The sequence below is a fragment of the Prinia subflava genome, chromosome 3 (genome assembly GCF_021018805.1).
Source record: "Prinia subflava isolate CZ2003 ecotype Zambia chromosome 3, Cam_Psub_1.2, whole genome shotgun sequence".
Taxonomy (NCBI): domain Eukaryota; kingdom Metazoa; phylum Chordata; class Aves; order Passeriformes; family Cisticolidae; genus Prinia; species Prinia subflava.
In genome coordinates, this window is record NC_086249.1 from 104,803,318 (window position 1) to 104,826,531 (window position 23,214).

General features: G+C 42.3%; 1 protein-coding gene across 5 annotated transcripts in view; it reads left to right on the top strand.

Annotated features, from left to right (window-relative positions):
* ERG (ETS transcription factor ERG) overlaps positions 1-23,214 on the top strand; it is a 143,869-nt gene that overhangs the window by 81,404 nt on the left and 39,251 nt on the right. The gene's annotated exons all lie outside the window — the stretch shown is intronic.

The window sequence follows — 23,214 nt, forward strand, 5'->3', positions numbered from 1 at the left end:
GGTTTTTTTTTTTTTTAAGAATGGCTTTGCTGAGTTTTTTTTGGGCTGTGTCACTTAGTAAGCTGAATAAATCTGTCTGTCTAGGTTGTGTTTTTCTGAACAGCAGTTACTAATAGAGCACTAGCTGTGATTAATTGCAGAATGTGAAAGTAATTAAATGCTTTGTGATAATGAAACTAATTTTACATAAAGACCTCGGGCAGGGAGGGCTCTTCGGTGTTGTTTTATCAGGTTTGGGATCAAGGTACTGTCAGATGCAGGACTGAGGTATTTGTTTTCTTTGTGCCATTATCTGTTTCATTTCATTCTACTTTTCTAATTATGTCAGAGATTTAATGAGGGATATGGAATAGCCTGGCCGTTGGGTAAGTAGGGCTGCAGTTGGATTTTTCAGTAAATTCTGCTCCAGTGTTTACATTTTAGAGATCATTTGATGCTTTTTGTTACGGTTTTGGGCATCTGACAGTCTTGCCCGAGGGCAGCGTGATTAAAAAGTCTGATGAACCTTTTGTTTTTGTAATCACTGATGTTTTCATGGGGCTATCCATAGAGATGTAGATCTGACTCTCCTCTGCATTGCTGGCCAGCATCTGTTAAATGCTAAGCAGCTCCTGAAACTGAGTTCCCGTTGGTTTTGCCGTGCATTTCAGGGCACACAGGACACAACGGGCACTTAATGAAAATCTTGAGTTTCAGGCAGTCAAGTTTTGGCTAAAAGGAAGGCTGTGCACTGAGGTTTTGATGCTGGGTTTGCTTCTATTAATCAGAATATTGATACGAAATTTGTTTTCAAAAATAATGGCACCCACGAGATCGGATGCCGTTCGCATGTTAGGTAACTCCTATTATTTATTTCCTTTATGTTTTGTAACGACTGAATTTTAATAGAAGATTGTTAAATGATACCTAATTGTTATTACTTGACCTCCACCTTACACTTAGAGAGCTATTTTATATAGCCTGGTAATGCAATATACTTAACAAAATGGAAAAATATCCAAGTCTCTCTCCTCATCTGGAGTTTGAATCTTCCAGGAGGTCTCAGGCAACCCAAAATGTTGAAGATTTTGCTGCCCAGAGTGCTGGGAAGGCCTTACATGCTGTAGCAAGAATTTCATTTATGCAAGTGCATAAATAAAATGTGAAATGACTGGAAAGAAATGACAGGTGCTTTGTACTCAGGTGCAGGAAATGTGCTCTAACATGAGACAGTCCAAAGATTTTCAATTCCTCTTCTGTAGGGAGTGGATAAAGAAGTCTTTTAACCAGACGGTTTCTGAAATAAAGAAATTCCATTTGAAGGCCAGGCAGGTGTTTGTTTAGCTTTTGCTAAACAGTTATATAAATTTGTATATATTTAATAATACAAATATTTAATCTAATGGCTTGTGTTGTCTGCTGGCAGCAGGTAGCCCGGTTTGCTTGTGGAAGGTGGAGAGCCTTATCTGGGATCTCTGGGATCTAGGAAAGCTGTGGAGCCATTAAATTTCAGAATTAGGATGTGAATGGTTCTGTATTTGTTCATAACCAGGCAGACACTTCCCAGAACCTACACTCTCTCCTCATCCTGTGCCCTCCTTCTGTGCCCCTGTTCCTTTTTCCCTGGGAAGGGGAAAACGCCGTGCTGGGAGGCTTCTCCTGAAGGGGAGGAGGAGGAGGAGGCAGCAGCACCTTTTTCCCAGGCTCTGACATGGATAAATAATATTAATCGTGATTTCCCCACTGGACCATCCTTGCCCTGGCCAGGGCTCTCTCCCTTGGATGGGGAGAGATCAGTGCAAGAAGCTCTGGAGAGGAAGGTGGTGCAAGAAGGTGCTGCCCCAGCCAGGATTTTGGGTTGGTGTTTCACATCCCAACACCTGGTGCCCATTCAGCTGAGCTCTCTGTTATGATTTTTTGGCATTTTGAGGGATGAAATGTGGCTTTTCAAGTGGAAAAAGTCTCCTTAGAGTGAAGGTTTCAGTGCTGACAGGTTTCCCTCTGGCTCAGGTGGTGTCTGACAGCTCTGTGGTGGCACAGCAGTGCAGAGCACTGAAGCTGAACATTATCAAATAAATGCAAATATTTATATTTATTAGTCACACCACTGCAAATACAGTTTTAGAACATATCTGAATTAGGCATCAGTGTTTTGTTTGTGTTCTGGCTTTTTTTTTAAATAGAATGGAGCAAAAATTATTTAAGTGTTACCTTGGGGTGAAGTAAAAATAGTTATCCTGGAGGTCATTTTGATGTTTTTTCCCATTATCCATCCCGTAGTGGAGGAAAGAACATTAAATAGAAAAGTACAACTGGAATTCTAGTTCCTTGCCATGTTCAAGCCTTGCTCTGTCTCTCTCTTTGCCTACCAGTGCCATTATGCTTATTCTTAAAAAAACTCTTCAGTAAGTTGATTTTATAATGAGTTGTTGGTTATACTTGTGGATATTTCCTTTACTTTAACTTACACCTAAATATGCTCACAGCTAAGCTTCATTATTATTTTCTGAACTGATATTCATATGGAACCTATGATTTCAAGGAGCAAAAGTCTGTGATAAAGGACAGGAGAATCTTTGTGGTTTCTGAGGCTTTCTGAGGGCGTGGATGCACTGATTAAAGCAGAATATAGAGGGCAAGATTAATTTTTTTGAGGAATCTTATTCTGTGCCTGTCTCTATAGCATTTCTTTTTCCTCACTTTCCTTTAGAAACTCCAAGTAGTCACTCAAATGCTTCTGAAAGCTGGAAACAGTTAAGAAATCAATCTGTTCTTGGCATGTGGAAATGTTTAAGGCTTTGTTTAGAGGATTGCATCTGCACTGAGTCCAGCAGAGCTGACACAGTAATTTGTACTTTTGTTCCTTGCATTAGAACAATTATAAAGATTATTATCTTTTTTTTTCCTTCCCTCTCATCTCAGTTAGCAGCTGATCCAATGGCATATTTAACTTTCAGCCTGTAAATGCTTCTGTTGGCTTTGGTGGTGTTGCACATTTAAAGCTGAGCACACACCTGAGTGCTCTGGTGAACCACAGGCAAGAACAGAGCCTTAAAGCACTTCCCCTGATCCTCCACCCCTTAATCCAAACTTCCCAGCAAGTCCATGAAGGTTTTGTCCCAATAAAGGCAACAGAATCAGAGCTATAATTATTTCCAGGTAGAGCAGTATTTCTGACTCCAATACAAATGTGCAATTTCCAGGCAGAAATGAGCAGAAGTTACTTTGGGGGGGATTTTTGTGTTGTTTTCTTTTGCTTTTAATCAGCAGTCATTTAACTCAATTTGGTTTTGTGTCTTCATATGCCAAAATGAAGTGAAATATAAGGATTTTGCTTTCTAGAATTAAGTCCCCAGGCAAGGAACAACAGCTGGAAAATGCGTATGTTTGACTGTCTGAGTTTGTTGGCTTGTTTGTTTTTCCTGAACAAGAACTACATTATCCCTTAACAAAATGTTTTTCAGCAAGTTCCCCGTGTTACAAAAGGCCTTTCAGAAATAATGTTCAAAGAAACAAGTGCTCTTGGAGAATGACTTGCTGAAAGATAAACACAGAAGCTGTTTTGCAAAATATGAATGCCAAAAAAAAGATATTTATTTTCCAAGCAGCGCTTTATAATTCAATAAAAATACATAATGCTGTTCACTCAGGATGAAGTAGCCTTTATAATGCAAGTTTCCAAATCAAGGCAGGAGAATTACCTGGAAAATCAGGGGAAAAAAAAGAGAGAAAAAAAGAGAAACTTTGATTTTGTATCACTAGAATTATGAATTTTAGCAAAATAAGGGTGATACAGTAGAAAATATAACAGTGCCAAACCTTGTCAGGGTAACTAATTAATTGACTGTGATTTTTATCAGATCCATCTTTGAAAAATTAATTTCTTTGGATAGGTAATTATACAGCTACCCTGCAGTCCTTTACATATATATATATATATATATTTGTATATTACAGAAGAAATTTTTGCATCAAAAACATCAACAAAGACTGGAAATCTTTGAAGAACTCATGTGAAAAAGGCATCCATCCTTTCCTTAAAGAGTGGATGTGTCTTTGTGGTTGGAGGGGTTGTTTTAAATGTTGTAACCACGCCTGCCTGAGATTGGAGAATGCTGTGTCCCTCAATTTATTCCTGTATAATCCTGTAAATTAATTTATAACCATGAACAGAGGGAGAAATTTTAGGAAATCTGGTGAGATTTGGCTTGCAAATGTTACCTTTCTCCCTGAAAGGCACTGGGTTACCAATTTTTACTGTGCACAAAGATTGGACATTTCTTTCAGGAAAGAGATATTAGTGGTTGATAAATAAATTTCATGATGGTTTTTAATAACTGCTGTGTACAAACTCTTCTGGTAATTATCATTATCAAATTTATTTCAAAGTAAAATGAATGAATTGACAATTATTTGTCATAGGAATGACATTGAACATCACAAGTTAAAAAAGAATGATGAGTAAGAGTGAATTTTTTTTTTTTTAAGGGCTGGACTGAGGGACTCAGAGTGGACAGGGAAATGGTCTTTTGGGAACAGGGAGTGGAAGGAATGCCTAGGATGTGATGTGTCCCCCTCGCAGTGCTGCTCATTTGCAGCGTGTGTCTCCAGCCGTGGGTGGAAGTGGTGTCACCAGCCTGGCGTGACCTTGTCACCCTGGCAGAGGAGCTTGCTTAGTCAAAGGTGTGTGCTGCCAGCAGATGACAGGGACTGGCTGTATGCAAATACCTGCAGGAAGGGGTGGATCCCTCTGTTTCGGGAAGTGGCAGGACTTTTTAAAGCTACCTGCCTGATTTAACGGGGATGAGAGAGTGGCAGACAAAGACATGGTGCCACAAATGGAGAAAAAAATCCCCCAGGAGGGTGGAAATGCTTTGTTGGACAAATCCCTCATTACAGCAAGGAGCAGCACGTTAATTCTACGTGGAAGGTTTTGCATAACTGCAGGAGTTTGTTTGGTTTTTTTTTTAAACCTCATTCTTCAGAGCTGAAAAACATCTTTTTTTAGACTCTCTGTTTATTGCCTTGATAAACAGCAAAATGCTGCCACAGCAATTACCTTGATGATAAAGGGTCTGTAGACAGATACTTCCTGCGTTCATTTCCTACCCAGATAAGCTGCCAAAATCAGGGACTACCAATACAGGAAATGCTTTCAATAGGAACTTCCTATCTGTTAATATCTAATTCACTGAAAAGCTCTAAGTCCTTCTTGTTTCATATAAAGGTGGTGCTCTACCTGATGCTATTTAAACACTCAAGCCCTGGTGCAATGCATCTGATGCTGTAATAAATTTCAAACCAATGCTGTTATCTTGGACTATGAAATATCAACATTTTCCTCTGCAGTGGTAGGAAAAGTGCCCCTGCATTTTATAATACTGGGAATCAGGATGCTTCAAAATCCACTGTCATTCTGTCAGAGGAAAAACAAGCATCCACCTTCAAACTCCTTGTTGCTTGAATCCTTTCCTCATTTCTCCAAGTAAAATACCCATTTCAGTAGCACTTGTGGTGGACTTCTTCAACAAATAGTTCAGAGCATTTTCTGGAGATCTCAGAGATTCATGGCTATTTTTTGTAATCTACAGTGCTCTACATATTCAACTAAAATGACTGAAACAGAACTTTGAAACTTTGAAATTTTGCCTCTCTGTGTTGGGAAATAAAATCATGACTAACCTGTGTGTTTGAACCTCTGCTAGAGAAAAGAGAAAGCTCAGAGCAAAGGGAAGGGAAATAAAGACAGAAAACCTCCATTGCTAGTCATAACTTCAGGGTGATTTGTTTCAGGCACGTGAACAGGATGAATGAGGATTTATGAAACTTGGAGTGAAATTGGCCAAAATGAAGTCAACAGTATGGCTTGACTGGGGCCAGGCTTTCACCCAAGTTATTCAGGAGTCCAGCCCAAAATTTCTGTGTTTTGCCAGTGATTCTGCTGGAGTCCTTCCAGGTTTCTGCCGCTGCATCTGACTGAGATAGGTATTTTGGCCTCTCCCTGCAGAATTGAGAAGCTCTTTGCTGTTGTGGCTTCATTTGTATCCCACCTCTTCATCTGGGATGAGCAGTCCCACATTCAGGGATCTCCTCAGATCGCTGAATTCGTGTTGTGCTCTGCGTCTGGCATCTGAGAATCTGGTTGGGTTTACTGAGGCTGGGAATCTCAGGCTGGATTTGCAGGCTGGGAATCTGAGGCTGGACTTACAGGCTGGGAATCTCAGGTTGGATTTACAGGCTAGGAATCTGAGGCTGGATTTACAGGCTGGGAATCTCAGGCTGGATTTGCAGGCTAGGAATCTGAGGCTGGATTTACAGGCTGGGAATCTCAGGCTGGATTTGCAGGCCCTTCCAGAGACCGTGGTGAACACATCCCTTGGAGATTTCTTGGCTGTGGGACAGGAGGGCTGCTCAAAACCCCAGATATTACAGAGAGTTCTGCAAGCTGGAGGCTGATTATGGCAAGTGGCTTTCCCAAGGCCATGGGTGAGAAAGCTTTAGGAAGTTGCCCCTTGGCTTTGGGCTCACAGGGGTGCTGGGGAAACGCACACTTTGTCCTAAAAGCAATGTTCCTCAGACGTGGTTTAGTTAGCTCTTATCTGCTCACATAAATTTTTATTATTGTTAATCTTTGGCGTGCTCACAGCAGCTTTCCTCATGCGTCAGGTATTCCCTTGGAAGCGCTCAAAACTGTTGCTTTTTACTAATCAGCTCAACTCACCAAAGTGGTGGCCAGAGACATTTTTCACATTATTTCCATGCAGGCATTACCTGTTCAAAAATTTCCCCGCGATTTGTCATTGAGGCATCGTTACCTCTGCTGTTTTCATGGAATTCAGAATCCGATTGTTTAGTCTACGTCAAGGGGGGGAAAATGAGGGGGATCCTGTGCCTTTAATGTTGTTTATAACGGTTGGACAGAGCTTGTCAGGTGAAGGTTAATTGCTCTCCAGTTAAAGCAGTTCTCTGCACAGATGGGTTATCAGGGCTGAACACTCGTTACAAGATTAATCTCGTTTCCGACAAGACTTCCCTTTCCTCCAACTGATTTTTGCTCAGCCATTGGACCTGTCACCAGCCGTTAGGAGCAGGGTGGGTTACCTCTGGGATATTAATGCCTGTGAGCAGAGAAACAATGCAGAGTGTGTGTCATATCGGCGGGGAACATCTTTAGGAGACAGCACATTTCAGAGCTCTTCTGAAGGTCGAGATTCATAAACAACAGAAACAATCGGGAGCGTTTGTGTTAACCCTCCTCATGGACACAAACTCGTAGGCTCCTTTTTTGCATCCCTCCTTGTCTCTTTGGACCTGTTTTTTTTAGGTCCAAAGGTGTATTTTTGGCGAAAATTTTAGCCAACAAAGCACCCCTGGTGAGGTGTGGAACCCAAGATGCTTCTGTCCAGTTGACTGATGGACGAGGCCTTCGGTTTATGCTTAAAAGAGAGGCAATAAATCATGGTGACCACTCAAAGAAATTCAAACTTTGGGACTTCTGCCTTGGGCAGAACTGTCGAATTTCCCATTTTTCCAAGCTGGAGTCATTCAGAGATGGATCCACCGGGCCACAGAGGTGTGGGATGGATGTGAAGTGTGAGGAGAACCAGGCACATCGTGTTCCTAGCACAGTATTGCCTCCATGGATGAGGCCTTCAGTTGATGTTTAAATGAGAGGCAATAAATCATGGTGACCACTCAAAGAAATTCAAACTTTGGGACTTCTGCCTTGGGCAGAACTGTCGAATTTTCCTGTTTTTCCAAGCTGGAGTCATTCAGAGATGGATCCACCGGGCCACAGAGGTGTGGGATGGATGTGAAGCGTGAGGAGAACCAGGCACATCGTGTTCCTGGCACAATATTGCCTTTCTAGCCAAGGCTGCAGCAGCTCTTCTGAGCAGTCCAGGCTCGTCCTGAGTGTTTGGATGGGCTGAGTTCAAGGAGGCTGCGGCACGAACGCAAAAGTCTCGCAGGAGGTTTTGGGTTTATTTCAGGAGTTCTGGTACAACCAAAATAACACAGCTTGGCAGCGGGCTCTGGCTGCCAGGGTTCTGCCACGCAGCTTCAGTCAGTGGATTCCAAAACACCAAACAAATATTCAAGGCAACAAACAGGGTAGCTCTGCTGTTTCCTTCGAGTTTCCTGTCCTGGCTTGGGATCAGCTCCATCCTGTCGATGGTGCTGAGTCTCTTCACTGACTTGTGGTTTTTTTGTGAATTGTGTGATTTTTTTGTGTGTTCTTGTGTGAATTTTGAGTCAGGCTGCGTTGTCCCAGCCAAGAAATCCAGCTCTGTGGAGGGTTGTGGGCTGCATGGCATTCACTGGAGGATTTATTTTTAATTTGTTTTATAAACATGCAACAAAACTAATAAATTACATAAAAAACAAGTTTTGTTTTAAAAAAAATCTACCTACAATTTCTTAATTTTCTTCTTTTAATTTTCTTTTAATCATCAAGTAGTTTAATAACCTTACTGTGGAATTCTTAAGGTTTCTCATACTAGCAAGATTAAAAATGCATTTTCCTTTGATTTAGAATCCACAGGGTTTAAGGAAATTTACTTGCTCCAGTTATAAAGCTGAAATGAAAGGTAGACAGGAATGTAACCTCTGGATGTCATCCTCTTCAGCACTGTGCATTCAGAGCCAAAGCAATTCAAGAGAGTGAATTCCATTACTGGTTCTAATAAGATAGGAAAAGTGCATAGTAAATCTTTACAATGCCAACTAAATCACTGCTGCTTTATGCCAAAGGAGGCAAGTTTCGTAGAAAGTTTTTTAAGTGGGCCAGGTTGAATTATTTTTTAAAAGAAGAGAGTCCCTAAGAGGTTGTTAAATCTCTGCTTAGAGCCCTGAATAAGTATCTTGTTTTTCAAGATGCTGATGGAGTTGAGAGTTCCTGCTGTCGGTGCTCAGTGGGAATTCAGATGGTTTTGAAGAGGGAAGCTTACACACAATTAGGAATTGTTACATCTCACTTACCTGATGTGAGAAGACTCTTCCTTGTCAAAAGCAACTTTCTAGAAAAAGGAAATTGAAAGTGATCAGATTTTTTTTTTTTTAACATGGAAAGGTCTTTGTTTAGCAAAATAATGGAATCTTTAAGGTGAGGGCAGCAAGGCCCTGGCACAGGGTGCCCAGAGCAGCTGTGGCTGCCCCTGCATCCCTGGCAGTGCCCAAGGCCAGGTTGGACACTGGGGCTGGAGCAGCCTGGGACAGTGGGAGGTGTCCCTGCCATGCCAGGGGTGGCATTGGGTGGTTTTAATTTCCATTCCAACCCAAACCATTCCATGATTCTCTGATGGTTTGGTTTTCTCACTTGGAACAGGAAGCTTTAGATCCAGGCCTGGATCTAAATGGACTCATTCAAAATGGACTGAAAATTCCAAAGCTGTTTGTTGGGCAAGAGGGTTGAAGATTTGACAACTGAAACATCTTTAAAAAAACAAATAAAAAAATAATTTAACTAGACATTGGAAATATTTTGATCTAAATCACAGTCTCTGAAATGTACATGTAAATTACTGACTTCAAACTCATTCTGTGTGAATTTTCTCTCTGCAACAGTGCCTAGATCCTTTTCCATCAGCATGAATGTGAAATCTTGTAGAATCACAGAATCCTTGAGGTTGGACAGGGCTTCATAAATAACCAAGTCCCAGCTGTGTCCCATACCCACCTTGTCCCCAGCCCAGAGCACTCAGGGCCACCTCCAGGTGACACCTGCAGGGATGGGCACTCCAAACCTCCCTGGGCAGCCCCTGCCAAGGCCTGAGCTCCCTTTCCATGGGCAAATTCCTGCTGCTGCCCAAGCTGAGCCTCCCCTGGCCCAGCCTGAGGCCGTTCCCTCTCCTCCTGTCCCTGTTCCTGGAGCACAGCCCGGCCCCCCCGGCTGTCCCCTCCTGTCAGGGACTTGTGCAGAGCCACAAGGTCTCCCTTATTTGCTGTCTTCAAATTTAATTCCTTTTCTCCACACCTTCATCACACCCTTAATGTAACCTTTTAGGACCCAGACCCGACCAAAGACCAAATTCCGTTTCAAATATGTTTCTCTTCCGAGCTTGGGTCGTCATAAAACTGTTTTCCTCTTTTGTAGGATTTTTATTTGGCCTCTGTCCTTCTCATCTGCTTCTTGGAGGATGCAATTCTCACTAGCTCTCACTATTTTTATTGGGAATCTTGTGATATTTAGCAACTAAGTGTCAGTTTCTTGAATTATGTGAACATTTGAAATTTTCAGTGTTCACTGACAAAAGGCTCTAGTTTTGAAAATTTTGCCTTAAAAGCCAAGATACAGACCCAAACCACATTGGATTTAAGTGCTTTTTTCTCCCAAGGCCTGATCTAAAACTTTCTGGTCATGTTTCTGGTTTCAAAGCTGGGATTCAGATGTTTTCTTGTCATCAGGTTCAATCTTATTCCTGGAGGTGTCAAGAAATAAAGCTGCCAGTTCAGCCTCTTGGAGAAATGTATTTGCTGTGTAGTAACTGCCAAAAGCTTCAGCTCATATTTTTTTAAAAAATGAAAATATTCAAATTTTGCATCATAAAATTGTGATCATGTAATCAAAAGTAAAGAAAATGAATTTCTATTTTTTATTCATAGAAATTTTCCTTCCAAATAGTGCAATTTAGGGAGTTTGAAGGCTTTTATGAATCTGTAGAGGATCAATTAAAGGTGTTCTAGGTTGCTTGAGAAAGGTCAGTGTTAAGTGAGGTGTCTGTGAGCCCCAAGGCATTGCTTTCCTTTTTCCTCCTCCAAATTCTCTTGTTTCTTTGCTTAGTGAAAAGAAATTCAGAAGGTTGAACAAGAAGCTGAGTTAAAATGTTGCAAAAAACATTTTATACGAAAGTCTCAAGGTAGAGGTAGAAAGCAGTGGGATGTGATGTTGAAATTAAGCTGACAAGAAAAAATGTTAAACTTTCTGTCTGTAAAAATGTTCAGAATTCACAATGGCATGACCTTAAAAATGATGGAATTTCAGGGAATAATATATATATTCCTTGTCTTATCTGCCTTCTGATTCATAAATATTTTACTGAAAATCAAAACTAACAGTCTTTTTTAGCTGACTCTAGAATTTAGGTTCGGAGGAACCTAAGGTTCAGTAAGATCATGAAAGTTGGCAGCCACCATTGTTAAAAAGGAAGCTTGATAAATCCTCAGAATTAACTCTTTTGAAATCCTAGTTAAACAGGATTGGGATGATGCTGAAAATGAAATTTCTAAGCTTGATAAAAACAGTAAACGAGACTCTCAGAAGGAGGAACTTGATTTAAAATTTGATTTAAAATAATTTTCCCACTACTCCATGAACAACTGAAGCAATAATTATCAGTGCCAGTCAGTGCTGCTAAGAAAACCAAACCAAAGTGAAAGGTGGGAAAACAAAATCTGTTGAGGAAGTTCTTTGAGTCATGAAGTGTCCTAAGGAGGACAAAGTTTTCAGGTTTTTTGAAGCTGTCAGCTTTGTATTGGAGAGACACCATCAGAAAAGAAAAAAAAAGTCATTAAACTGTGAATTTTCATGGCATTAAGTATAAAGTTAATTTCCAGTGTTCCAGAGACCATTTACAGTCACCAGGCTTGTTTAAATTGATGAGAAGGTGGCCAAGCAAAGGAGAACAGAAGCCCACACTTTAAAAAAAAGTCCATAAAGTCTTTAAAAAAAAGAGAATTGCCATGCAAATACTGCCTCAGTGACCCCTGAGTTTCTCAGATTCCTTGGCTGACTGATGTATTCCACAATTCCAGAGCTTCCCAGTGCTCCAGCCACCAGCAGAACCCTCTGCTCTCACAGACTCCAGCCTGGTTATGATCACTGATGGTCTTTTCTTCACCAGATTCCTTTGACCTGATTTTGCATTGCTTCGTCTCTTCCTCTCTTTTCTTTTTCACTCAGGTTGCAATCCCTTTGCTTTTTTTAATCCTCAGTGTCCCTCAACTTCTAAACACACATTTCTGGAGGGCAGGGCTGGTTTTACACTGTTTGTAACTCTGGGACGGGGACTTTTCCCAAGGGCTGCAGGGACAGGAGCCAGGGAATGGCTCCCAGTGCCAGAGGGCAGGGCTGGATGGGCTCTTGGGAATCAGGAATTGTTCCCTGGCAGGGTGGGCAGGCCCTGGCACAGGGTGCCCAGAGCAGCTGTGGCTGCCCCTGCATCCCTGGCAGTGCCCAAGGCCAGGTTGGACACTGGGGCTGGAGCAGCCTGGGACAGTGGGAGGTGTCCCTGCTATGACAGGGGGTAGGAATAAGTTGATCTCCAAGGTGCTTTTCAGCCCAAACCAGTCTGGGATTCTCTGATTCCTGAGGCTGGACACCTCCATGTGCATCAGAATTAACTCCTTGCCTTGCCAATGTATCAATCCACCCCAGCTACAAAAGCCTCATTACCTGTGTGTGTTCCAGGTGAGCTGAGTGATCTATTAATAAAAGAATAAGACTTTTCTTGGTCGAAGTCCAGTCTTCAGGCTGCCTAGCTCTCAGAGGGAAAATAAAACCCAAAAGTCACACCTTGCTGCTGTCATGTCAAGAGAGCACAGCTCGCCCAGAGAAGCTGTGGATTCCCCGTCCCTGGAAATGTCCAAGGCCAGGTTGGACACTGGGGCTTGGAGGAATCTGGGATAGTGGAAGGTGTCCTGTCCATGGCAGGGGTTTGGATTTAGATGCTCTTTAAGATCCCTCCCAACTTGGAACTTTGCTTTTCCTTCCCCTTTCATCAGGCTTTTCTCTTTACCTTCATTCCACATCTTGCCTGTCATGTCTAGTACCCTTTCATTATTTATTATTGTTGTCATTCAAGTTGAAAAAACAACCTCTGGCACAGCTGTGACAGTCACACTGCTCACACTTTGCATTCAACTTGTGCTTTGTATTTATTTCCCTCAGCTTGTGTCTCTTCTGTGCTAGCTGTAAGCATTTTCTGACAAGCTCTGTCTAATCCTTTGCCTTAGTTCTGTGCCCAAGACAACACAGTCCATTTATTTCTTGCATAAAACTCACCAGTAAATACTTTTGAGGCCCTGGAAAGGTCCTTTTTGCTGCAGAATTACAGAACTTTAAGTGAAAGTGCACAGTAGGAAGTCAGCACATTGTGACATGAGTGTTGCCCCACATCTTTCTCTCTGCAGAGTGCACCTTTCATGGTCATGCCAGGTCTCACTGGCAAATGGCTGTGTTTGGGTTTTCATTGCACTGACTGCAACATCTGTGGGTTTGCATCTTTTACCAGCAGGAAAAAAAGAAAGGAACCACATTTTTCTATTTCATTACAGAAGCTGTGTCTCCCTACCCAAAGTTTTCAAAGCTGCTCATATTCTGGATTTCAGGGATTCTTGGAATAGTTTGGGGTGGAAGGGACCCAAATATCACCCAGTTCCAAACCCCTGCCATGGCAGGGACACCTCCCACTGTCCCAGGCTGCTCCAGCCCCAGTGTCCAGCCTGGCCTTGGGCACTGCCAGGGATGCAGGGGCAGCCACAGCTGCTCTGGGCACCCTGTGCCAGGGCCTGCCCACCCTGCCAGGGAACAATTCCTGATTCCCAATCTCACCTAACTTTACCCTCTTTCAGTTTGAAGCCATTCCCCCTTGTCCTATCACTACATATTTTCATCTTCCAACTCCCCTTCAGTCCCTGGCAGGGGCTCTGAGCTCTCCCTGGATCCTTCTCCTCTCCAGGTGAGCACCCCCAGCTCTCCCATCCTGGCTCCAGAGCAGAGGGGCTCCACTTCATGACTGGGATCAACTTCATGACCTCCTCTGGGCTCTCTCCAGCAGCTCCACGTCCTCCCTGTGCTGGCCCCAGGGCTGGGGCTGCTCTACAGGTGGAGCCTCACCTGAGCAGGGCACAGGGGCCAAATTCCCCTTTCCCAGCCCAGGCTGGGGCATCAGCCCAGGCCACAGTTTGGAGAAAAGCATTCCAATTGTGTTGATTCTACACTAGGTTTTTTTTTTTCTTACTTGAATAATCCTCATGGACAGAAAAGCTGAAACGATTTGTTCCTTCCTTCCTTTTATTCCTTCAAATACAGAAACGGGATTTTAAAATGTCATGGTAACATTTATCATTTTCCTTTATCACACGTGTCTCAATGAGTGGTTTTTATTCCTGTGGGAGCTCGGGGCATAGGTTTTCTTGGTCTACTGAGTAGCAGAAGCATTGGAGATTGCTCATGAACCAGCTCATCTGGTTTTTCCCTTCTTACCGAGCAACATCTATCATTTCACTTTATTTAGTCCGTGCTCTCATTTTATTAGATTTCAGAGAAGCATAAATGGTGTGTGTTTACATTCCTTACTGATTCAGCTTGAAATGCTGACCAAGTATGGCTTGAGGAGTCTATAAGAAGGTGGGCTAGTTTCTGCCTCTCAGACATGTGAAGGTGTTCCTGGAAGCTCCAGACCCAGAGCGCAAATCAGTTAAGCCTCCTCGACGATTTTGAAACCTCAAATCCTTTGAAATAGTTGGCAACTTGCCTGTTGCATATTTACAGTTACACAACTCACAACTCTTCCCCTCTGTGACTTCGAAAAGTTCCTCCTTCCTTTTTTTCCTCTAGGTCCCTTGGCAGCATCACAGCAGCTCCTCTGCCTCCCTCCCGCTCTTCCCTGCCTTCCCCCAGCCCTCCTCCCCTTTATCTCCCTCTCTCTCCTTGGAATGGCACATTGTTCTGGGGAAATGGGTTGTTTGGAGTTCACACTTTGTTTTCCTGCTGTTTTTCTGGGAAGCTGGCCGTGGCACGAAAGATATGGGAACAGCTTGTAGGAAATGGGTTTGTTTGGGGAAACAATAAAAGAGAAACAGCCTGCATACCTCTCTACCTCTCCTGGATGTTGGAAGGGCTGGATTATAGTATGTAAAGACATTTTTGGGGTCATTTTTCAATACAGCCCAAAGGAAAACAAATAAAAATATTTTATTTTAGCAGATCTTAAGCTTTGCATCCACCCAGCTTCATTTCTTGTAGGAATGTGTATGAAACACTGGCTAGTGAGGTGTGGGGAAAACCATCTTAAAGGCTTTTTTGCTGTGATAAATGCAGATCTCACAGTTCTGGACAGGACATTCTCTTCATTTACATTGATGTTCTCAGTTCACTTTTCATCAATAGCAGCAGCTGATCTTTTTTGTCTTTCTGGAGCTGATGTTGGTGCTGTTGCAAAAACCAGTCAGTGTCAGAGCTGCAGGGCCCGGTTTTTGACTGATCACTTTGGAAATCACAAGTTTGGAAGAAATACTGCCACAGGGAAGAGCTGCAGGATTTCTCTTGCCACCACATCAAAGATATTTGCCATGTGCCTTTTCCTTTTCTTCTTCATGTGTAAAATTAAAAATGGGCCACAACCTGTTTCTGCTGCATATGAGATTCAGCAGAGAGCCACAAGCTCCCACAATCATAAAATGGTTGGAGTTGGAAGACAAAGGTTAAATTTGTGAGGCAGATCTCTAAAAGAAAAAGAATGAAACAGTTGAAAATTTTCTGAAGTAATTGTTTATGTTTTTTAATTTTGAAGATTTTATTTAGAAAGACATTGCTTAATTAAGGTAATAAGAACTTAGTTTAAAAGCACAGGTGTAAATGGGATTCGATTTATTTTATACTGTCACAAAGCAAATGGTTTTGTGTGGGTATGAGAGGTTTTTTTGGGGATGGTTCTGTTTTGATTTAATTGGGGACAAATAAAGAATGCTGACTTTGTCTGCCATAGGTATGAAACAACATTTTCTTCTGATCCACTGGTTTGGCTACTTCTGAAAATGCAATATATCAAAACCAATACCAGCCTCTTGGACTGATTGTAATTAATATTTGAGCTAAAACAACAATATCCTTATTTTACACTAGCTCAGCAGAGCAGGGTAAATATCCTTTAAGAAAAGCAGGCATTTAACTTTATTGCTGTTTCACCAAATCCTCTCCTGCGTGAGTCTTTGCACACGAAGTAATGACTTAATGCTGTGACATTCAACCCCGTCTTAATTTCATTAGTCATGTTCTGTGGCAGGTTTTGTGGCAGATGACTAAAAGAATGTGTGCAGAAGTATGAATCAAGATACTCATTATAAACAATTATAGGAAAGTATGCTGGGCTATACACTGCAAAGGTTATCGTGACAGGAAGTCATATTTTACATACACAGTGGGCATATTTGGGAAGCTCATTCTGAATTCAGAAGGATTACCCATCTGAGCAATATTCCATATGCTCCTGAAATGGGGAATACCATGAAGGCATGCAATACTACACATGTAGATATCCAGTGTATGCATGGGAGCTCCAGAATCAAAGGTGTCTGAGGAAAAGGGAGAATAATGTAAACAAAAGATTTCCTGCTCCAATGCTGGGCAAAAATGGAGAGCACTGTTAACAGAGTAAAGTTTTTAAAAGCAATATAAATTTGTGGTTTAATTCCAGTTGTCTCATGTGGAAAAATCAGAAAAATATATAGAATTATAGAATCATAGAATGGTTTGGGTTGGAAGGGAACTGAAAGATCACCCCATTCCACCCACCTGCCATGGCAGGGACACCTCCCACTGTCCCAGGCTGCTCCAGCCCCAGTGTCCAGCCTGGCCTTGGGCACTGCCAGGGATCCAGGGGCAGCCACAGCTGCTCTGGACCCTCCCAGGGAAAAATTACATCAACACAAAATACACTTGGAAATGAATAAAAACATCCTTACAAATAAAGATGGCTTGAGCAGCATTTTTAGAAGCTTTCAAGCGAGGATGTTCAGAAGAGCTGAACGTGGTCAGTGCTCTCTAAATAGCGAGGTGAGAGCTTTAAACACACAGGAAGGTGAACACAGGGGCACCACCCGAGATGTGCCAGCCTGCTGCTGGTTGGACACACACAGCAGGACACCTTTTTTGTCGTGCTGTGATTCCCTTGGGGCAGTTGGAAGCTGGGGCTGCTCTGTCAGAGCAGCATTTCCAGCAGGAAGGCGAGCGAGTGACCCCAGTGACGCGGCCACGCTCGCCCTGGCGTGTGCACGTGCACAAACACCACGCACAGACCCCACGGGGAAGCGAGGGGTCACTGAGGAGCCCAGCCCCTGGCCTCCAGCCAAGTGTTATTTCCCCAGTGCTCTCAGGCATTCCTGCAAAGCGGAGCTGCGCTGGAAAGGAAATGCGTTTGGATGCGGGTGTTTTTTTTGGGTTTCCTCAATGCAGTGGCCGTAAAGATCTCTTCGTTCCTTCCCGTACATTGCTAATCACTTTGCTGATGAGCTTGTCCTTGGTACATGCTATGCTTTAGGGAAGGGTATTTTAACACCTGAGTTATTTTTACTTAAAAATTTGCTTAGAGATTGAGGGTGGGATTCTCTAAAAATGTGCCTGTGTACGTATACTTAAGAGTGTGTGAATATAAATACATATTAAAATAAAATATAACTACAAAAATAAAACTATAATGCTAGAGATAGAGAGAGATAGAGATATAGAGATAGAGATAGAGAGTATAGATAGATATAGATGATATAGATACAGATTAGATGGATAGAGATAGAGATAGAGATAGAGATAGAGATAGAGATAGAGATAGAGATAGAGATAGAGATAGAGATAGAGATAGAGATAGATGCACACACATATAAATGAAATAGGAGTGTCTAATTATACATAAAATGTATCTATGGTGGCTCAACCCACCACAGAGAACAAATACTAAATGTAGCAGAACAACTTAAAAATGTAATGTATAATCTTGTACTTTTTCTTAGAAAAGAGTGGCAAATGTTTCCACGACACTGGGCAGATCCTTTGAATAAGGGTAAAAAGAAAATCGTGTTAAAATTTTTCTCAGTAAGTTCTCCAAATTTATTGAGGGTAGCTACTGTGTACAAGGAAAGGCTTTAATTCTGGACAGAGAAAAACTCTGATTAGCACACAGTAATTATTGAAGAAAGCCCAACTGAACTGCTGAGGCTGCCCAAGGTGCAAAGGATTTTAAGAGAAATAAAACAATAGGTAAGAGTGATGGTCTGAAATGGGATCAGTGCCTTGTTTTGGGCACTGTTTTGGTCCCAAGACTTTCTCCTAAGGTTCCTTCCCAATATCATTTTGATCTGTTAGCTCCTAGCAGGTGTGTGCAGCCTCAGTTCCCTTCCTGTCGGGCTCTGGGCCAATTTACAAACCTGAAACTTGCTTTGTAAAACAAATTTTTGCTGGAAAGGTTGCTGAGAAAACACTCAAGATGTTTGTATTTTTTAACGAAGTAGAATATTGGCTGCTCCTTCAGATTGATACAGTCCTGTACTAGAAGAGCAAAGTAGCAGCAACAGGTGAGCCCTGGGCTGAGATAGAAATTAAAGAGTTCTACATCCAAGTTTTCCTAGTTTTCTAGGGACTTTGAAGGCCTGGGAGTTAACAGCCAAGCATGAAGGAGCAAAAAATGTCAAACTTTCAAAGTTTATAATTGACAATACCCTCTCAAGATGAAAAGGAAGAAAAGTCTATTGTATTGACTGAAAAAAAAAGTCATTCAAACTTCACTGCTCGAGCTCTTTCCATGGATGGAAGTGCTAAAATAAGCATACAAAGCTCCAGTTTCTTTAAAAATGCAATATATTGTATGCAATATACAATCTGCAGGATATATTTGTATTGTTTCCAGCCCTGGTGATTTAAGATTGACATAATCATTCAGGAATACATATTCTGATCATTGTGCTGCTCCACCCCTGCACCCTCTTCGTTCAGGTCACGGTGCAGCTGATAAAACTTAGTGTTGCCTCAGTGTTTTAAGTAATTTTCCAGCACTTTGCTGGTGCAGGAGGAGATTTTTGAGGTCCACTTTCACTCATGAGCCTGGTGGGCAGAGCTGCTTCCAACCAGCTTGAACCCCACTCCGGTGTTGAGAAGGTTGAAGTAGGTGCAGGGTGGAAGTTTTCATCTCTGTGACGTGTATAAAAGAGTTTCCTACATCCGTTTATTAAATCTTGGCTTGGTGTTAGCCTATGCATTTGCACTTTGCTGACAGATAAAAATTGCAGGTGAAATATTTGATCGTGAAATGGCAGCTCTTCAAATCAGGTGTTGGTGACTGCTCTGGAAGTTTCTCTGCTCAATGGGATAATTTTAATGTGTGAAATGCAGGGTAGTCCCAAATACAGCACACAGCTTGGCACAAGGGAGATCTGTTTCTAAGACTGATTTTTAATAATTCTGATCAAAGTTACACCATCTACAATAACAGATTTTTTATTTTCTGAAGCACTTGCAGACGTGGAGTTGAATGGCTCTTGCTGCAAATATTACCTTGTTGTTTGCTAACATTTCAGGAATGACAGTTTCTTAGGAATTGTGATAAGGCAGCAGGGCCTGCATTTGAATTCATAATATTTCAGAATTTGTTCATTAAAGACACAAAATATTAAACCTTTGGGCCTAGCCACGAGGCCTCTGCTCGCGTTAGCGGTGAAGTCGGAGTTACGCAAAGACGGCTGCAGGATCAGGCCTCAAACATCTGCTGCCGTTTCCCAGAAATGAATCTAGCCTGCAATTTCATAACATCACTTTGATGGATGCTTGATTATTCCTTTTTTCAAGTGGAGCTCCAAACATCCTTGTATTTTTCTCAGCAAGAGGTGAGGAGAGGTGATAAGTGGCAGCACGGGGATTGTGTTTGGATTAACACAGAGTCTCCAAATGCTCCCTGAAAGGAGGTGGAGGATGTTGGCCGAGCTGGCAAATCAGATTCTCATGGGTGGAGGTGAGGACAACATCTGTCTTCCCTATCTTGTACTTGCCAAGGCTTTTCGTTGTTCCTGAACTCTCCTCATGAATATAATATGTGGGGTTTTGTCTGATCTAATGAATCCAGGACTTGGAGATTTAGAAAGAAAACATGTTCCAGATGTGTTGCAATTCCTGACTCAGGTGACTGCATTTTAAGCAGTAACCTTTTCCAGTGTGTTCCCCACACCATATTGAATATCCTCCTTCTGCGAGCGGTCGGGAGGGACTTGTAGGAGCACCGTGATTAATAAGCGACAGCAAGGGTAAAACATCCATCATTGGCCTTTTGTTCCACCTGATTGCTGCTGGATGCAATGAATCCAAGGCTCAAAGGCTTGGCTTTGGAGCAGGGCTGCAGATTCAGGCTCTTGAAGCAGTTCAACCCCAGCTCGTTTCCTCGTGCGGTGGTGCCTGTTGCAGATGTGAGCAGAGCCTCAGGCTGGAAGAGTTCCCACTGCTCAGGGAGGTTCTGGTGTCCAGCCTCCCCGTGCTCTCTGTTCCAGCCTGGAAATGACATTCCTGGCCTGTTTGAAATTAAGTTTTCTCTCCAGATGGGCAGCTTCCTAGAGCATCAGAAGATGCAGTCTGATGGGGGATAGGTAGAAGAGCAACAAGCAAGAAGAGTGACTCGGTCAAATCTTGTGCCCTGTGTGCTCTGCTCCACACCCTCACCTGTCCTTTCTTTCAGTAACAGCTGTAATTCAATTTACAAACCTTCAGCAACAAATGTTATCAGGTATACAAAGGACACCAAGAGCACTAAAGCATGGAAACACTTAAGGAGCTAATTGCACGGCCTTAATGGGAACAATCTTCCCTCAGAAAACGCAGGTCCTCTCCAAATGTGACTGTTTATTAGAAAGTTGTAACATCTGCAAAACACACACTGGTGTGTTACAGTTAATCCTCATAATAAACAGTTTGGTGAAAGTTTTCGTATAACAGCTTTTGGTCTAATTTAGGATGAAAATAAGTTGCAGTCTGTCAGAATTCTTTTTAGAGCGGTGAGGTTTTTCTGACCAACTGCAGACATCTGAGAAGTGATAAGAAACAGCCCGTGTCTGAATGGATTGTGGCTGTGGGGAGGTCAAAGCTTGTGCTTATCTATGTATTATCATGAGATCAGATTAGAAAAATAAAATGTGTTTACATCGATGAGGAGAAATGTTATAAAACTGGTGTCAAAAAATAGATTGTATAAATGCAATGCATATGGCAAAGCTAATTAAAAGTTCTTTATTCCAGTGTTGTTGTAAGCCAAGGGTAACAGGGCCTTTTGGGAGTCTGGGCATGCTGTCTGAAGAAGCAAAAAATGCATTTTATTTCTATAGCATCTCAGTGTCCAATGAGGGGGTTTGCTGTGTTTGTGTCCCCTCATTCATCCTCCTCCTTGGGTGCAGTTCTTGCCCAACTCGGTCCAACCTGACCTTGGACATTTCCAGGGATGGGGAATCCACAATTTATCTGGGCAACCTGTGCCAGGGCCTCACCACCCTCACAGCCAAGCATTTCTTCCTAAAATATAATGTAGACCTGCCCTCCTTCAGTTTAAAACCATTGCTGATGAAAAAAAACCAACAACAAAAAAACAGTTCACAGTTTAAAACCATTGTCCATTCTAACCCTTGGGTTAGAGTGGCCTCCCAAGTACTTTAAAATCCTGCTGTGTTTATTCCCCAATATCCCTCATCCCAAGCAAATTCTGCTGCACAACCACAGATCTTGTCTTGTGTAGCCATTTCTTAAGTCTGACCAAACTTTAGGGGAAAAAAAAAGTCTTTGTCCTTAGTTCCTGACATTGCATTTAAAGGAGAGGGCAGCTTGCATGTGCTTCTCATGATGGGAACTACTTCAATCACATTTCCTGTAACTTCATGTTTTTAGGCCAAGTAATCTTGCATTTGATTAAGTAAACACCTTTGTCCTAATGACTTTATGCCTACTTTAAAGGCGTTGCTGTACCTATTGTTCTACAGATTTGTCAGTCTGTTATTCTTTTTCTTTTTTTAAACTTATCAGTGAAGTGTAAGTCAAAACCAAATAGAGAAATCGTTTTGTTCTTTTATCTTTAGTACAGAAAGTCCAAGGGAGAAGCCAGGTTTGGCATAGTACAAGCAATTAAAGTATAAAAGAAATATAATGAAGGACCAGGGGTTTGTTTGGGTTTTGTGGCTTTTTGGTTTGTTTGGTGGTTTTTTGGGGTTTTTTTTGGTTTTTTGGGGTTTTTTTTGGGTTGTTTTTTTTTTTTCTGTGATGTCATGAGAGGAAATATGTGGAGAAAGGAAGATGAAATAAAGAAAATTCATGTTCAATATTGACCTCAAATACCAACAGCTCTGCTTCACAGACTTGCATGAAAGACCCTTCCCATGTGTTCTTTTCTTCATGTCCCTTTACTCCAGATATTAATCACTAGAAATTAAAGGCTTCATTTCTGAGATGTCATGAGAATATGTTGCATCATGTGAAATCCAGGAAGATGACCCATTCACTGCTAACATTATTGTCTAAAAGGTACAAACTTTTGCAAAACTGAAAGAAGCCTGTAACGCATCTATTTTGTAATAACTATTAATATTTACATTCTTTATCCCACTTATGGCTTAATGTTGCCAAACTGCTCCGGAGACAGCATTAATATGGATGAGAAAAAGAAATTAACATGTAAATGAGTAATGAAAAGCATTTACTAGGAACAGAACTGGCATCCACATGTAATAAAACCTTGCCAAACACTGTCAGTATTAATAGCTTTGTTTACATTTATATGTGGCCAGACCATGCCGCTATTTTTTCATGATGGTGACTTCTGACAATTTTCATGTTAGATTTGGTCCAGGAGCTTGCATTTGCAATTATAACACAAAACAGATTTTGAAGTCCCTGTATTTAGGAAAGAAATAACCCACACTGCTTTCTGTCAGCTGTTCCAGGACAACAGTTTGCTGTTGGAGCCTTCCTTTCACAGCTCACAGTTTGGGGACACCAGGTTGTGGCCATGATCAGACATTGCTGTATAAGTGAGAAATGCTTCCTGTTGCTGGGTGCTGTTTCCTTGCTTTTCCTCTCCAGGATGAGCTTCAGGGCTGGTTCTGTCAGGTTGTTTGGGTTCTGGCTGTTCAGCATCCCTGGGACTTGCAAGGTCAGTGGAGTCAGAAAAGCCCAGGTCAGAAATCCTCACTTTTTTAAGTGGCCTGAGTGGATCCCAGGGCTGGAGCCCCTCTGCTCTGGAGCCAGGCTGGGAGAGCTGGGGGTGCTCACCTGGGGAGGAGAAGGATCCAGGGAGAGCTCAGAGCCCCTGCCAAGGCCTGAAGGGGCTCCAGGAGAGCTGCAGAGGGACTGGGGACAAGGGATGGAGAGACAGGACACAGGGACTGGCTTCAGACTGACTGAGGGCAAGGTTAGATTGGATCTCGGGTGAGAATTCTTCCTTTTGATGGCAGTGAGACCCTGGCACAGGGTGCCCAGAGCAGCTGTGGCTGCCCCTGCATCCC